Here is a 17,412-nt window from a genome sequence, read left to right as displayed (position 1 = left end):
CTCTGGACTCTTTCTCTTCTCTTCAGTTATCAATTATCTTCTTTATTCCTTTACTTTCATTTGGGGGCTGGGGAGAATCTCTGAGTTCAAGAGGGAGAGAGGGGTGACAAGCCGGTGAGTTCAGCCCAATAGCCCTGGCTGCTTAGGTTATACTTTTGTTGTCTGCTCTCATGTCCTGTGGCCCCCATCAGAACTTTGTTACTGTGTTTCCCTGTGCTGGCAAAGAATTGAATGATTTGAGTCGCAGAAATCTTATCAAGTGCATTGAATCAGTTACATTCCTTCTTCTATATCCATTCTTTTCTCAAGGTTATAGCATGATGGATGATTACCTGTGGAAGAAATATTTAGGCTTAGTTTTCTTTGAAATATGAGCAAAATAGTAAATGAAAAACAGGTAGAAAAAATTTTCGGTGGAATTAGTTTTATTGTTTGACTACAAAAGAATTACTCTTAACGGGAAGGCTTCTCTGATGTCTTGATACAAGTAAAAACTTTATGGGTGGGGCAAATTTCTTGCCCGAGAAGCAGGGATTGGTGAATCAGTCTGTCAGTCATTGTTTTATTTCTCTCATGGCAAACAACTAAGGGCATGCATATGTGTGCAGGAGTGTGCGTCTGTACACACGCCCTCCTCTAAAACTCCATAAGAGAAACCAGTAAACCAGAGACAGAATGGGAAACAAAGTTGGTCAAACATAAAACAAATGGAAATGAAAGAACTGTGATTAATGTTGACCAATGCTGAATATGGTTGCGCAGTTTGAGATAGTTGTGTGAGGAATCCGCAGATACATTCATGGGCTTATGCCCAAGGTACCAGTGGAAATGGGAGGCTTTAAACTAAGGGCATAACCTGAAGAGGCCCAAATGAGGACTCCTTTCCTAGAGAGCTAGTCTTAGTAGGAATCAGGCAGGAGGGAATCTTGACAAAGTCCTCAGAATCAGAATTGAGCTGAGGCATGACCAGATTATCAGGCATTTTGTCAGTTACCCATGTCCCTGATAATGCTGCATAATTGTCACCCCGGAATCTCCATTTATAACAATAACAAATTTATTAACTTGTTATTAATACTATAAACTTATTTTTGGTCACGAGTTAATGGTCCAGCTGGGCATTTTAGCTGGTTTGGGCTAGGCTCATTGGGCTTTCTCCTGCATTTGTGGTCGGCTAGTGGGTCAGTTGGGGGCTGACCCAGTCTTGGGCCCAATCTTGTCTGACTTCAGTTGAGATGACTTAGCTCTATTCAGTGTGGTCTCTCTTGCTCTGTCAGGTTCGCCTGGCCTTGTTTATGATGGCTGAGCGAAGTTCCAGGAGGGGGAGCAGAAGCGTGTAAGGCTTCTTGTAGGGCCAGACTTAGAACTGGTACATGTCATTTCTGCATTCTGTTGGCCAAAACAAGTCCGAAGGCCAACTTCAGAGTCAGAATTCTAAAAGACTTCTGAGTTACAGGAAGATGGAAGAGGATACAGGGAGACTATTAATATAAGGCTTCAAAGCAATCTAGGAACCCAAAAGGAAGCCTAGAAAAATTGTAGGGGGTTCAAAGACGAACAATCAAGATCATTAGCAGGATAGACATTCTAGAAAGAAAGGCTAAAGAAATTGACTTGATGAAGTCAGAGAGCAGGACATTGGTGGGATTATGAGTCCGGAGGATTTTATACGAAGGGAAGACTGCTAAGCTTGTTCTTTATGGCTGCTCACATTAACGCAGAAGAAATTTCTCTAAGGAAGAGGCAAGACTTGCTGTCGAAGAATGACTTCTGTGGGGGTTCTCAGTGACTCTGTGATTCTCAGTGGTGGTCAGGTGCATTCGGAAATCTCCTGTGATGGTGGTGCAGCCATTTTTCCAAATCTGTGTTTGAGAAGGAGTTGTTGAGAGAAGCATTTGCCAACAGGGGACTGGAGCAGATTACTTCTCAAGGTCCTTTTTGACCTCTCTTAAGATTGTTTGGGGTGGCAATTTTGCATCCTTTTTAAAAATTTTGGTCTTTCATTGTTTTTGTTTTTTAAACTCTTAGAGTTCATCTGGGAGGTCAGCTCTTCAGAACATGGCATGAAGGAGAGGTAGTAAGACAGTTATTAAGAGGATGCTTTAGAACCAGAGTGCATGGGTTCAAATCCCAGCCATGCTGTTTCTTAGCTGTGTGAACTTAGGTTACTTTGTACCTCATCTTTCTCATCTGTAAAATGGGAACTATTTATTATTAATTAGTGTTTCATGGGTTTTTATGAAGCTTCCTTGAGCTTATTTATGTAAAACATAAGAACTGTGTCTGGAACATAGTAAGCCCTCATTACATGTCACTTTACATTAGTAAGGACTTGAATGTCTCTCTACTGGGCATTCAGAGGTCCTCTCAGCCAAATGCTGGCATTGAATTGTCAGTTCATTGTCATGTTTGAGAGAGAAGTTGTCCCTTATGAGCAGTGATCTTGCCCCTCTCTGTGATGCTTCATCATGAAGTGTCTGCTTTAAACTCTCAGGGATGGCATTCTGCAACATCACTGCATCTAAGTCCTAAATCATTTCCCTTTCTTTCCCACATCTTCCAGAAACCCCTCAAGAGAGTTAGGTTTCATTTCCCATTACAAATTGAATTCAATTAAAAAGCTGTAAAAGAATGCCATATAATGTCACAGAGAACATAATGACATTTCCAAAATATTTTTGAGAAACTTGAACTCTAAATCAGTTTAGTTCTGCTAGTAAGGAGGCAGATTTAGTCATGGAAAGATTTTAATCTGACGACTAGCTTTTATCAGAATTATGGATCCAATTGGGATTAGTTACTTTTAGCAATTGAATTTTGAAGATGAAAATCAGCTGATCTTCTTTCTGAACTCCTGAAGAGGAAAAATGGTAATAATAAAAATAGGTAATAATGGCTACAATCCTGGAGGTAATATCAGTCTGCACAGCCTGTCATGGCCTTGTTAGGAAAGCAGTTTTGTCTGTCTATTCAGGAGTCCACTGTGTTTACTTGATGGTCCATAAAGTTTGTATTTAGGTAAAGTTAAACTCTTGTGTTTTTGTTCTTTTGAAAAGTTTAAACTTGTTAAGTGAAGCCCCCTTTTGAATTTACAAAATAACATTCAGTTTTACAGGACTCAAATTCTGACAGTAAGTGGTAGTGGTTATTTTTCTTTCAATAATGAAAATGCTTATGGTACCTAGGTCAATAGATGAAAACATTAAGGACTTATTATTCTTGAGTCTGAGTGCATTGGCCAGTTCTGAGTAAGTGGATATGGTTTGATCTCAGCTGGGCTTGCTCATGGGTCTGCCTCAGCTCATGTGTTATCTGGGAGCTGTCTGGTCAAGGATGGCCTCTCTCAGACCCCTGGGAGTTTGCCAACTGTAAGCTGAGAATGTTCTGGCTAGACCACATGTCTCTCATCATCCAGAAGGCCCATTTACGTGGTGGAGACAGTTTTTTTTTTTTTATGCTAATACATAATGTAAATTAAGTCCAACTAAACATTTCCATGTTATTGACAGAGACTAGAAGTTGGTAAGGTCTGTTGAGATCTAGGCTAGGAATTGGTACAAGATTATTTCTGCTGTGTTCTATTGGCCAGTGCAAATCCCAAGGTCAGTTCAGATTTAGGGATGAGGCAACTGACTCTACTTCTTGCTGGGAGGAGCTACAGAATCACATGACAAAGGACATTATGGTTGGCCACTAAATGACCCCAGAAGTCTATGTTAAATCCCTGGAACTGTTGATGTTATGTCATGGAGCAAAATGTGTAATTAAACTAAGGATCTTGACAGGAAGTGCTTATCCTGGACTTTTATCCAGGTGGGCTCTAAATGCAATCATAAGCATCTTTATAAGAGAGAGGCAGAGTTTGCAAGAGACCCCCAGAAGAGGAGGTGATGTGAAGACAGAAGCAGAGATTATGCTGATATGGCTTCAAGCCAATCAACCAACCCCAACCAACCAAAGTGGGAATTGAATCTTCCCCCAGAGCCTCTGTAGGAAATATAGCCCTGCTAGTTTCAGACTTCTGACCTCCAGAACTGTGAAAGAATAAATTTCTCTTGTTTTAAGTTACATAGTTTGTGGTAATTTGTCATGGCAGACACACACAGTAGACTAACACGGGTATTGGGTATAAGGGGAGAGAGAGAACTGAAGACATTTTTTTTTTTTTGTGATAATCCACATACACTTCTAAATTTATATAATTTTGTGTAGTGCTTTTTCACTTAGCATGACAAAACATCTTCTTCCCATGTTACAGAGCTCTTGAAAACACTATCTTAAATAATTGCATGATCCAATATGCATTTATGCATGCATGATACAATGCATAAGTAATTGTATGACAATACATAATGTATATTAAGTTAGTCTGACTAAACATTACCTTGTTATTGACAGTTAAGTTCTTTGGGCTTTTCAGATGAAGCCGTGTGCATGAAGCAACATAGCTCTGTGCTATGAATCACCAGTGAGTTTTCCTCTTGCCACTTTACTCCATCACCCATGGTATCTCTTGTTGGGGTTACTATAATCCTCTCCTTGATAATCTCAACCTCCCTCCAGCCCACTGTACAGATTGCTCTACCAGATTAGTTTTCTTAAAGAAAAATCTCCATTCAAGTCACTTCTGGCTAAACACTCTTAGTGATGTTCAATTGCACATGTTCTTTAATCCAATGTTTAATACCCTTGTAGAAAAGTTGTCTGTGTACAGTTACCTGTGTCGTTTTTTTTCTGCAAGGCTTTGGGCTCCCTGAGGACAGTGTTATCTTCCCTATCTTGGTATCTCCCCCATCACCTGCCATGGTATTTTGAAGGTATATGCTATCTGCTTGCATGAGTGAATACATGGGTTAAAAGGGAAAATACTTCTAATTGCCTTGTATTTTCATGTAGGATCCCATTCAGTTTGCCTGAATTTGAAATTGATTGGGTGAATTGACTGGTTCTAGCTCAGGGAAGTCTTAACATTTTAATGTCATGAACCCGTTGGGCATTTGGGGAAGCCTGTGGATCCCTTGCAGAATAATGCTTATAATAACCCAGGATTATCAAAAATCAGTTATATTGCACTGTAGCTGTGAATTGTGATATTGTAATAGGTATTCATCTTTAATGCATAAAATAATATTTAGTAGTAGGCCTATTAGCCACTATAATTTCAAGGTAGTTATGAGGGTACACAGAATTTCAAGATATTTCAACAACCATAATGTGATACTCAAATATCTGTGGTTCTGTTGGTGACAGAATCACAGATCCTGCTAAGACTCTTAGGGTTTGTTGCCTACGTCCATAATTATAGAAGACTAGATTTTAATGAAAAGCTAGTGTAAATAAAGATGAACCTTTGTTCCCATCTTAGTTCATGGACTCCTTGCCACCTTGAATTCTCTAGGCCCCAGGTTAAGGGCCTGGGAAGCTTGTTTTAGAAATAGTTCTAAACCAAGTCTCTGCCTAGCTTAATTGTCTTGTCACTTAGAGCCTACACTAAATGTTTTTGAAGTACTTTGTGGGGTTATGGGTCAGCAAGAAATTTCAGAACATTAGCATGTATACCAGAGCACCTGAGATATTGTAGGCACTGTGTAAAACCTTTTTGAATAATGACACAACCTTCTTCAAGGACAGATGGAAAATCACTCTTGTGCATCCCCTCCGGGTAGGGTGGGAACTGAGGCCTTTAAAATAGTTGTAACTTGGCCCATGCCCCCACTGGTCACACCCCTGTTTCTCATTTTCCTGGGCAGTTTCTCAGTTGAATTGAGTTGTTGAGTTGAATGTCTCCCTAATGGGACTGGGTTACCCGGTTGCTTGCATATTGTGTGCTCTAAGAATACGTACCTTTCATATTTATTTGGGAAGCTTGTTTCTTCTACTTCCAAAGGGGCTTGGGGCTGCTTGTCATCTGAAACAAACTGCAGAACAGAGTGATTATGGTAGGATACATCCTGGGCCTCCCGAAGTTGGTGGGGAGACAGATGTTCCAGGCCCCCAGGTGATCAGATTTCCCCTCCTGGACACTGCACTGTGGTCCGAGATCTGTGGGCTTACATAAACCGGGAAGCACGGTGTTCCTGCAGTTTCCATTCCCTCTCAATAGAAACTATACAAAAATATTTTCTATTCATTTCTTAAAGGAAGCCTCTTTACAAAAAGCCTGTAATGCATTCCTTCATTGTATGAGTCCCTGGCTTATAGCAACAAGGTATTTATGTAGTCAAGTCAGATCAGTGCAGGGGTTCTTTTAACAATGAAAATTGCAGTATTGTAGATGATGTTTCTAATTGTATCAGCCACCTGTTAGCTATATTAATTATGAATATAAGATGAATGTCTGTATTGTATATATTACATATCTCTGTATCTCTATCCGTTACTGTGTCTATATTATATATGTACATCTATACCATATACACACACACAATATGTGTTACATAGAATCACATACACAGAACATCTGTATGTAGGTATATACACACATGCACACAATGAGTAAAACTCACGCAGAATGGTGTTTACCCCAGAGCTGGAACTTCTTTATGTGATTGACATTTTTCTTTCAAGCCATCTAAATCCTCTTGACTTTGAGGCTAATACCAAGTTTGGTTGAGACTAATACCAAATTCGAAAGTCTTCTACTACACCATGTTAACTTGAATAGTTTGCTGATATGGTGGGATAAAAAGATAGTTTGTAAGATTAAGCATAATTGCATGCAGTAATCACTTGAAGTTCTCCAAGCATAGCTCTTTGTTAATTTTGGCACCTCTTGTGCATATCACTGGAGTGTGTAAGAAGGGCTGCCTTTTATGTGAGATTTAGTAAAAATGACATAAAGAGTGTGTTATTTTTGCTTTTTGTTTCGTTGTATGAAAAATTTAAATCTGACCTAGTGAATCCTTCAACACGTCAAGAGCTATATATTTATTTTAAATTTGAGTATCATAGCTATGTCTTCAAATTCCTTAAGGCCCAGCTCGAGGCTGGTTCTGTGACAACTTTTGCTCTGATCTCCTATAGTTGATTTCTCAACGTTAGTGGCTTAAAACAACACAAATTTATTATAAGTCTGGAGGTCAGAAGTCCAAAATGGGTCTCACTGGGCTAAAATCAGGGTGCCACCCACGCCGCATTCCCATCTGAAGGCTCTAGGGGATGATCTGTTTCCTTGTTGCCTTTTGGAGTTTCTAGAGGCCACCCGGGCTTGTGGTCCCTTTTATCTTCAAAACCATCAGCGGTCTGTGAGATCTTTCTCACAGTGTCATTTCTTCTTACTCCTCGGCCTCCTTCTTCCCCTTTGAAGGACCTTTGTGATGACGTTGGGTCCACCAGGATAAGCCAGGATAATCTTTGTTTTAAGGTCAGCTGATTGGCAGTCTTCATGCCATCTGCAATCTTAATTCTTCTCTGCCATGTAGCACAACATATTCACAAGGCTGGGCATTAGCAAGTGGGCATCTTTAGGGAGCTGTTATTCTGCCTGCTGTGTTCCCTAAGCCAGAAATGATTCATATGCTTTTCATGAGGTTTTAGTGACAATGGTCTCAACTTGCTGTTATTCACATGCATTTATATATATAAATGCATAAATTATTATTATTTTTGGTCTTTAACCTACAGACAAGACATGAGCACGTCTGTGTCATATCCGTGCTTTCTGCAGCCTATAGCAACACTGAAAGAACCAGGTGAATATATTCCCAGCAAAAGGATGATTCCATATAAAGCTTTATCCAAAGACACATTAGTTAGAAGGGAAGGAAAGTCAATTACAAAAGTATAGAAAATGGAAACAGGCAAAAATGGGCAGATTATCATCAGTACTGCTACCCACAGGAGAATAGTTTCATGTGTGTCATTGCATCTAAACAACAAATAATTTTACTGGTCAAGGAATATCATCCACTTAATAGAGTTATTACAGTTTTCCTCAGTGTATATTAATATTTCAGCATTAAACATTTCTTCAATGTCTTGGCTTTTTTAACGTGAATCGGTTCTTTGAAGCCTTCCTTATGAACTGTGGGCATCCTAGCCTCTCATATCTGAATCTGGAAACTGGAAAGTGGTGACCACACCGGGGGTTAGATTCCCTATGGGAAGACCTGCTGAGTAGTTCACCTGCACTTGCCAAGTGGTACCCACAAGCCATCCTCAAGCTCAGAGCTTTTTGGCTTTAAAGCACTTCCAAACACATGCAGCTTTTCTATGAAGTACACGTAAGAGCAGAGGGAAGTGAATGATTTCCCACAAGAGGTTCCGAAAGCCAAGATTTTTTTCTCCCAGGTGTTATCTTTAGACTGCATATGAGTTACTCTACTCCACGATGTGTTTATGTAGTTCTAAATACATACTTAAAAAGTTTAAACTCTGTTCCAAATACAAGAATTGTCATTTTGAGAAGTATGAGCCTATATTATCTTTACCATAGTTTGGTGATGTGGGCAGGTGTTATTTTCCTGTCTTAGGTGTGAGGAATTCAGCTCACGGAGTGTAAGTGGCTTGTCCATCCATCACACAGTGTATATGGATGCAGCACAATGAGTAATTTGAGTCTAGATGACTTCACCTCAAACCCCATGGTTCTTAAACATTTTAGGACTACACAAACTACATTTTCTTGCCTTGATGTTTTCTAAGTCATGATCTAAATAACACACCATTTCACAATATGTGAATGGATGTAATATGGATCACATTAATCCAGTGATATTCCCTGTGAAGAGAAAGTATTTAGTAATCAAGTCTGTAGTTAACGCTACTTGAAAAATTAAAGCATGTACTAGCTTAGTAGTGATTTGCATGCATGGAAAATCCAATAGTAGAGAAATGTGTTTTAACTTTTTATCCCAGCATCTTCCAAATTCATAAGACCACAGAACCCTTGCCTTCTGCCTCCTGGCTCCCATAATAGCTATTAGTATCTTTTGAGAAAGGGACAGATTCCTCGGTCCTGGGTTCCTAGTTGGTCAATCCTGATCATGCTGTCAGCCACAATTTGCAAATGGAGGAGCTACTGGGCAGAAGTCGGCTTGGCCTTCTGTTTCTACTAGAAATGTTTTTAGCAGCAAGTACTAAAGAACCTAAGTGCTTTTGGTTTGAACCCTGCTAATGACTGTATGGTGCTTGTACCAGCTACACAGATAGCACCTGAGAGCTTGTTAGAAATTTAAAATTCCAGGCCCCACCCTTGATTTGCTGAAAGGGTGTCTGCATTATAAGAAGATCCCCAGGTAATTCATATGCATAGTAACATTTAAAAAGCATTTATTTGAATTATTAGGACATTTTTTTTTATCTAAGAAGAAATTCAAAGGAAGAGGATCCTATTTTGATTGGCACTCTAAGGGCCATCCAGAACTCAGAGTCCTGTTTCTTCATGGTGATAAAATGGCTGCCAAAGCTCTATGTGTTTTGTCTTCTTCTAACTGCATTTAAATACAACTGGAAGAAGGCAGGTGCAAAGGGATTTTTTCTTTTGTGGACTTCTCATTCTCTCTCTGTCTCTGTCTCTCTGTCTTTCTCTGTCTATATTTGTTTATTTTTGAGCTAGGCAGGCTCCAGGCTCTGAGCTGTCAGCACAGAGCCCGATGTGGGGCTCAAACTCATGAGCCATGAGATCATGACCTGAGCCGAAGTTGGAATGAGCCACCCAGGTGCTCCTGTGGCCTTCTCTTTTTATTAAGTCCTCTAACAGGCTTTCTAGAAGGCCCCTCGCTGACTTCCTCTTAGTTCTCAATCAGCTTGCTGTGGGTCACATAGACTAATTAACCAATTAGACCACCCATTAGACCATTACTGGCAACATACAATAGGAAAGCCTTGATTGATTTCAATCTTGACCAGTACTGTCTAAAGGAAATAAAAATGGTAGCCTCATAGAGATTTTAAAATTTTATGGTAGCCATGTTTAAAAAAGAAAAGCAGCTAAAGTTAATTTTGAGAGTATATCCTATGCAACCCAGTATATCTGGACTATTATTGTAACAACCAATATATAAAAATTGCCAATGAGATACTTTATTTTCTTGGTTTCATGTTAAGCCTTTGAAATCAAGTCTATATTTTATGCTTCTACTACGTCTCAACTCAGACGCAAATTTTTATAAGAAGTACTTGATCTGGATGTGGATCTCAAAAAAGTCACAAGTATTCACATACCCAAATTGCTTCCATGTATAATTATTTTCCAGTAATTAAGTTTCAGGTTTTAAATTTAGAGTAAAAATGTGGTTCCTCAGTCACACCAGTCACATTTCAAGGGTTTGCAGCCACAAGTGGCTGGTTGGTGTCACGCTGGACAGTGCAGGACGAGGCCCTCACTACTACTCAAAGTGTGCTCCAAGGACCAGTGTAACAGCATCATCTGAGAATTTGTTAGAACTATTGAATTTCGGGTCCCACCCTAGATCTATTCAATAAATGCCTGTATTTTAATTTAATGTGCATAAAGTTTGGTCAACATTAGTCTGTGACATTCCCAATTTTGGCTATGATTGAAATGAACATGGGAACTTTAGAAAATACTGATACTGGGGCGCCTGGGTGGCTCAGTCACTTAAACGTCCGGCTCTTGACTTCAGCTTAGGTAATGATCTCGTGGTTCGTGAGTTTGAGCCCTGCATTAGGCTCTTTGCTGTCAGCGTGGAGCCTGCTTTGGATTCTCTCTCCCTCTCTCTGCCCTTCCCCTGCTCATGTGCCCCCTCTCTCTAAAAAATAAACATTAAAAAAAATAAAAAGAAATACTGATATACCCAACCTTAGAACCTTAGGATCAGATTCTCTGCCGTGGGGTCTATGCATAAATATTATATTGAAGCTTTCCAGGTTATTCCAATATGCAGCCAAGTTTGAGAACCACCAGTCTAGACTAATCCTGATGGTTCTTCAGATTCAGATACCCTGCAACCCAAGTAATACTGTAGTAGAAGCTCTGGGATAAGTAACCAGCAGTGGTTCCTTACTTGATACCCTCTGTTCCATGGCTATTTCCAGCAGGGAGAAGAGTCTGTCTGGGATCTGCTACACCTGTTTAGACTATGCTTTCTTTGTCTCCTTTCTGTTTTCAGTCACTGACTCTTTCCTCTGTTTCCCTGTCAACATTTTCCTCATTATCTTCTTTGTTTTCCTGGGTAGGCAACAGGTTAGGGGTCCTGCTCTTGCTAATACACACTTGCGTCTGACCCAGAGGGCTATTGGTGACTGCCAGTTTGTTCCAGCTGTTCATCCCTGCCCTAGCTCCAGCGAAAATACATCTTGCCTCTTTGTTGTTTTGTTATTCATCGACTCTTCATCCATGTTTCATAGACACTGGCATTTTCTTAGTTCTCACACTTCCTGATGGCATTTTCAGAATTAATTTCCTTCAGCTGTTTGTAATTCTGCCTTTGTTTTGCATGTCATATTTTTTTCTTTTTCTTTGATGATAAGCTCAAATGAGGTGGGCATGAAGTCTGATTCTTTAAAGCAGCTATGAATCTATGAGCTCAAACTGAGATGTGAGTTTTATGACCATATTCGGGTGCTTTGGAAGCTGCCCATGTACACTTCTCTGGGTTCCTGGAGACTCAGAATGTGTGTATACCTCAAAACCTAGGCTTGCACATATATGCCTCTGTTGCAAACTATACCTCCTAAGGAGGGGGCTTTAGCAGCACATATTTAGGAAAAACAGGTACTCCCTTACTAGGAGTCTTCCCCTGGGAGGCTCTTACCAGCACAAACAGAGCCACATTAAAACAAAAGTGTTCAGTCTGCCCAGCTCTCAGAGATGCTGTCTGTGGTCCCTTGGGCTCAAGAACAGCCTTTTGAAACCTAAGCTGTTCCTTGCTAGAGCAACTTCTGGGCAGGATACAGTTCTATGATGAGTAATTGCTGTCAAATTTAATAAAAGGACCCCTCTAAGATTTAGGTGTGTGACATTTAGGCTATGTCATAAATAAAACAACTGCATATTAGTTTGTATTTATTAGAGAACTAGATTTTAAGCAAAGTCTGTCAGTTTGTGGAAATCATTAAAATATACATGTTTTTAGTCTAAATTGTATAAGCAAGTGTGTGGACTGAGCACTGTGAAATATATAGGAGCCAACAAAATCAATTTTTCATCTTAACTCTGAAAATTAAATCAGTATTTTTTAAAAAAAAATTTTTTTAACGTTTATTTATTTTTGAGACAGAGACAGAGCATAAACGGGGGAGGGTCAGAGAGAGAGGGAGACACAGAATCTGAAACAGGCTCCAGGCTCCAAGCGGTCAGCACAGAGCCCAACGCGGGGCTCGAACTCACGGACCGCGAGATCATGACCTGAGCCGAAGTCGGCCGCTCAACCAACTGAGCCACCCAGGCGCCCCTAAATCAGTATTTTAACTATGTAGATTGTATGATAAAAGAAGTCTTAGATTAAGGGCACCTGGGTGGCTCAGTTGGTTAAGCATCCGACTTCAACTCAGGTCATGATCTCATGGCTCATGAGTTCGAGCCCCACATCGGACTTTTGCTGACGGCTCAGAGCCTGGAGACTGCTTCGGATTCTGTGTGTGTGTGTGTGTGTGTGTGTGTGTGTGTGTGTGTGTCTGCCCCTCTCCTGCTCTCTTTCTCTCTCAAAAATAAATAAACATTAAAAAAGAAGTCTTAGAAAAATATTATTTTTGACATTTAAGCTTATAATGTAGGACTAAAAACGTTTAAGTCTTATTTTGAAATTGATCACATTTACAGAAATGTTCTGTAATACTTACATTGCAGTAAAAACGAATATAGTAAAGTCCTCTTGAAATTTTTAGATATTTGTTAGAGATGGTCTAATGGGTATTCAGAGAAACTCTCTGATAAATAGGGTGCATGTGACTCAAATTATGTGTAGAATAGCAAAAAGCTAAAAATATAATGTCCACTTGCTAGAATTTAGAATTAAGTAATATAAGGAACCACCTAAATTGTGGAGAGCCAGAGAAATTTGATGCTTCTGCAATGAAATGCTATTTAGTAAAAGGAGAAAAGCTATTAATCAAAGACACCCATCTAGTGAAATACATATTTATGCCTACATATGTAATGAAGTAGATCTCATTTATGCAAGAATATACCTAACAAATGGGTGTGTTGTGCCTTGCCTCATTCATAGCGTTGTCACAATCTCACCTTCCTCTGTGCCTGTGGCAGAGTCTGTAATATGTTGGTCCCACTTGACAGATTTGAAAACAGAGACTCAGAGAAGAGCAGTGGATACCCAAAGTCAGTAGAATATAAGATTAGGAATCGTTCTTACTCATCAGCTAATGGGTTCTTCACTGCGGTGTGCACTGTCTCTTTATTTCCTAGGGCCTTCAGTGACCATTCTGGGCTTTTAGACATTAAAGGACTAGCGAGTGAGCTGGAACACCCCCATGTGGGTTAGACCAGTCTGAGGAACCACCTCTCTCTCCTCTGACTACAGAACCTTGGTCCCTTTCTCTGTAATTCTGAAAATATTACAGCTTTCAAAACTTAGTTTTCCTATAAATTTGGCAGAAACTTTGTGGCAAAATGATGCCTGAACCAACAGAAGGTTATAGATAATCTTTATTTAGCCCACTTAGGGTGAATAGCCTTAGGTTTTACTGCATAAAGAGCTGATGGGTTGGGGATCAGCAAACTTTTTCTGTTTCAATGGACCGTACTGTCTTTGTGGCCGCCACTCAGCTCCACCACTGTCGTTAGCGCAAAAGCAGCCAGATACCATACGTAATTGAAGGAATCACTGTGTTCCAACAAAATTTTATTTAAACCATAGATAGCAGGGCGGACTTGGCTCTCTGGCTATAATTGGTCAACCGCTGGATTAAGTGCATAGATTTGTTGGGGCTAATGCATAATGTATGATATAGGCGCCATATTACCTTTATGAATTTGAAACCTATCAGACCTCAAGCGTTTTTGGTAAGGGATCATGGGCCTGTATCAAAAATTTAGAGGTTTTGTAGAAGAGAAAGTCCTCGCCATTTTAGTCAAGCATTCAAACCTTGTATACAGGCGACTGGAGGGAAATTAAAATTCAGGTATTGCCAGTACATTCATCAGGAATGAGTTCTATGATCCAGAAAGCATCTCAGCACATAGGTTCATGTTTTTCCCACATCACAAGAAGTTCAGAGGTAGGTAGTTGAGGGCTGCAGGTTCAGGAGCTAAGTCATTCCCTCAGGGATCCAGCCTCTGTCCAGATCTATTCTCCACCATCTTTAGTTGATAAGTCTTCATCCTGAACTCATTGGTTCATGGTTACAAGATGCCTGCTGCACCTTCAGGTGTCACATGCGTATTCTGAGCAGAAAGCAAAAGAAGTAAGCAGGGGGCAATTGTATATATGTTAGAAAAGCAGAAATTTAGCCATCTACCCCTGTCCCCTCCAGCTGGCAAATCTCAACATACCTTTCATGGTAGTAAACAGGGTCACAAGGCTACCACTCATTGTAAGGAAGCCTCAGCAAGCAAGTATTTTTTATTGGGTTCATTTTCATCACCCACTGAAATCAGGAGAAAGGATGTTGGGAGGTCAAGTTATACCATCTGCTGAGGCATCTGGTCTTGTTTGGTGGCTGTTACATTTCATTACAGATATTTAACATTGTATAGTCTTCTCCCCCCAGGCAGCGTATCTTTTTAAGTATCCCCAGTGTTAGCAGTATTTTCCATCTGAGTTGGAAAATTAAATCTCATTATTCACATTCTTATGGAAAGGTTATGTAATGTGCATGTGTAATCACTTCAGAATGGACTTTTTCAGAAGTACATTTTCCTAAGGAAAGGAGAGGACTTTTAGACGTGACCCTTGGTGGGTTAGCAAGGTTGAGGGGAGAGTGAAGTTGAAATAAATGGAAGGCAACTTGAACATTGAGCTTTGTAAGCAAGTCTTTGTTCTGATGGGGGATGAATGCACATTAGAGCAAGGTTTCATGGCAGGGCGCTGGTGAACTCAGAGTACCTGAAGAGAGAACAGTTACTCAGTAAGCAAGTTTTTTAAGAGATGACTCTGCTACAAGTTTGAGAGAAAAGTAATTAAATAGCTGACAGAGGCCATTTTAATTTTTACTTGGGTATCTTGCGATTCTCGTCCTCTCTGAGGTGGTACTTATTCTCTTCCCTGTTGGGCACTTACTTGTCCTATCTTTGGTATAGACTAATAAGAAAGGATAGAGGTGCCTACACAATTTTAAATGCATCTTTTTGCTTTAGTAGGACATCCTAAAATGGTACACATGGGAATAGTATGAAATGAATAGATTCACTTACTGATTTGTTGGGACTTTAAGGGAAATTTTTTTTTTCTTCAACTAAGCTCTGTGATACTGAATTAATTTTAGAATCTCTTTTAATGTAGCCTTTATGACTAAGTTATAATCATGACCCTTTATCTGTCAGATGAAACCTAACCCCAGAATAATGTCCATTAGACCTCTACCTGCCATACTCTTAAAAATTGCAATAAGAAAACCCAGTTTTTAATCCAAATGTTAATGGTTCTTAGAGGCGCCAGGATTAAAGGGTCACCAACAACTATTTCAAAAATGGAATGGGTCTGTATTTTGATGAATAGAAATGAAGAAGCCATGAAGATAAGTATTTGGATCTGAATTCCTCTTTGGCTTCTAGATCATTCATTAACAAACTAGGATCAAACAAACTAGAATCAACAGATACTGGGAAGAAACAGTATAAAGAGAAGGATCAACATGAATAAATCTGTCAACAGAATCAGAAGAAACAAGTCAGAAGAGTAAACCCTTAAAATAATTCTACATTTTATCATCAGGATAGTTAAGAACAGATTCCTGTGGAAGAAAAATAGTTTAAGAATAAGAAGGAGTTCTTGGAAACTAAAGTATAATGCTTGCCGTTCAAACAGTAGTATAGTGGTGAAAGATGAAGAAACATTCGAGAAAAACAGCAAAGGAACGAACAGCTAGAAAATACAAGTGAAAAGTTGAAATGTTAGAGAATCAATCCAGTGTTCCCACATCTTCTAATACAGGATCTGGAAAGAGAAAATTGAAAAAGTGGAAGAAATACACACACTTTAAATTCTCCAAATCTTTAGACCACGGGGGTCCTCAGAATGCAAAGTAGGGTAGGTAAAAAGCACATGAATGGACTAAACATATTTTCATGATGTTTCAGAACACCAAGGAAAAGGAGGGGATGCTAAAAGATTCCAGAAAAAGGAGTGGGATAAGAAACTGACCACAAAGATGATTCTAGAAGCAAGAGCACTATGCTTTTGTGGTTTTCAGGGAAACTCATTTTAAACCTGTGATTCTATTCTCAGCCAAACTTCAAATTCAGTATGAAGGGAAAAATAAAAGCATTTTAAGACCTGTAAGAACTAAAACATTTGCCACATCAGTCCTCAAAGAATTAATGCAGCAAAGCCAGAGGGAAATGTGGGTTCCAAGGACCCCACATGTGGGTCCCCAAATGTGGGTTCCAAGTAGATAAACCATGGAATGCAATGAAAAAAAAAATTCCAAGGCAGTATTTCTTTGGGAAATCTTTCTTTGGAAAAAAGCTGTCAAAGTCAGAATAGGATTGTTAGAGAATTCTAAAATCCTAAAAGCAAATGAAATTCTATAATGGAAAGCTTGTTCTCAGAGAACAGATTAGGTTCCAGTGTTGAAGGAGGGCCCTCCTCTCCCCAGTTTTCTTTATTATAGTTCTTTGAGCTGCACAAGACTAGTGACAGTGTTATATGGCCTTTCTTTGTGTTCATATACACTACTGGTTTCTGCGGACAGTAATTACTATGTAATTTTCATACTGCAAATGTTACTCATTTTCCAATTGACAAAATCAATGTGTAAAGAAAGTTCTAGTACCGAGCATGGTATAAATGATAAAACTTTGACAATGTAATAGTTTTGCTGGGGAAAGGTTGGGAGGCAAAAAAGGGAGGAGAGCAGAAGGGAAATAGACCCTAACCTCTCATTTTACAGAGGTGGGGGGAGAAGATTTCCTCATTTAATGAATTAAGAGAAGTTTAGGGGTGCCTGGGTGGCTCAATCGGTTAAGTGTCGGACTTTGGCTCAGGTCATGATCTCATAGCTCATGGGTTCAAGCCCCACACTGGTCTCTGTGCTGACAGCTCAGAGCCTGTAGCCTGCTTCAGATTCTGTGTCTCCTTCTCTCTCTGTCCCTCCCCTGCTCACATTCTCTGTCTCAAAAATAAATAAATATTAAAAAAAAAAAAGAAATTTAAAAGCATTTAAAAATAAATAAGTTTTCCACTTACAGTCATAATGGAGTAACAGTGTAGTTTACTCCTCCCTAAATAAGGAGAAAACCAGATAGAAGGGGGTGTGGAAAGGTTTAAATAAGGGTCTAAAAGTAAGTTGAGAAGTGATTATTGAAACAACAGTAGCTGTGATGGAAAGAGA

General features: G+C 39.5%; 1 protein-coding gene across 15 annotated transcripts in view; it reads left to right on the top strand.

The window, feature by feature from the left end:
- Window positions 1-17,412, top strand: part of PLCB4 (phospholipase C beta 4) — a 420,239-nt gene that overhangs the window by 189,648 nt on the left and 213,179 nt on the right. The gene's annotated exons all lie outside the window — the stretch shown is intronic.

This window comes from Panthera onca, chromosome A3 (genome assembly GCF_046562875.1).
Source record: "Panthera onca isolate mPanOnc1 chromosome A3, mPanOnc1 haplotype 2, whole genome shotgun sequence".
Taxonomy (NCBI): domain Eukaryota; kingdom Metazoa; phylum Chordata; class Mammalia; order Carnivora; family Felidae; genus Panthera; species Panthera onca.
This window is presented reverse-complemented; position numbering and strand designations above follow the sequence as displayed.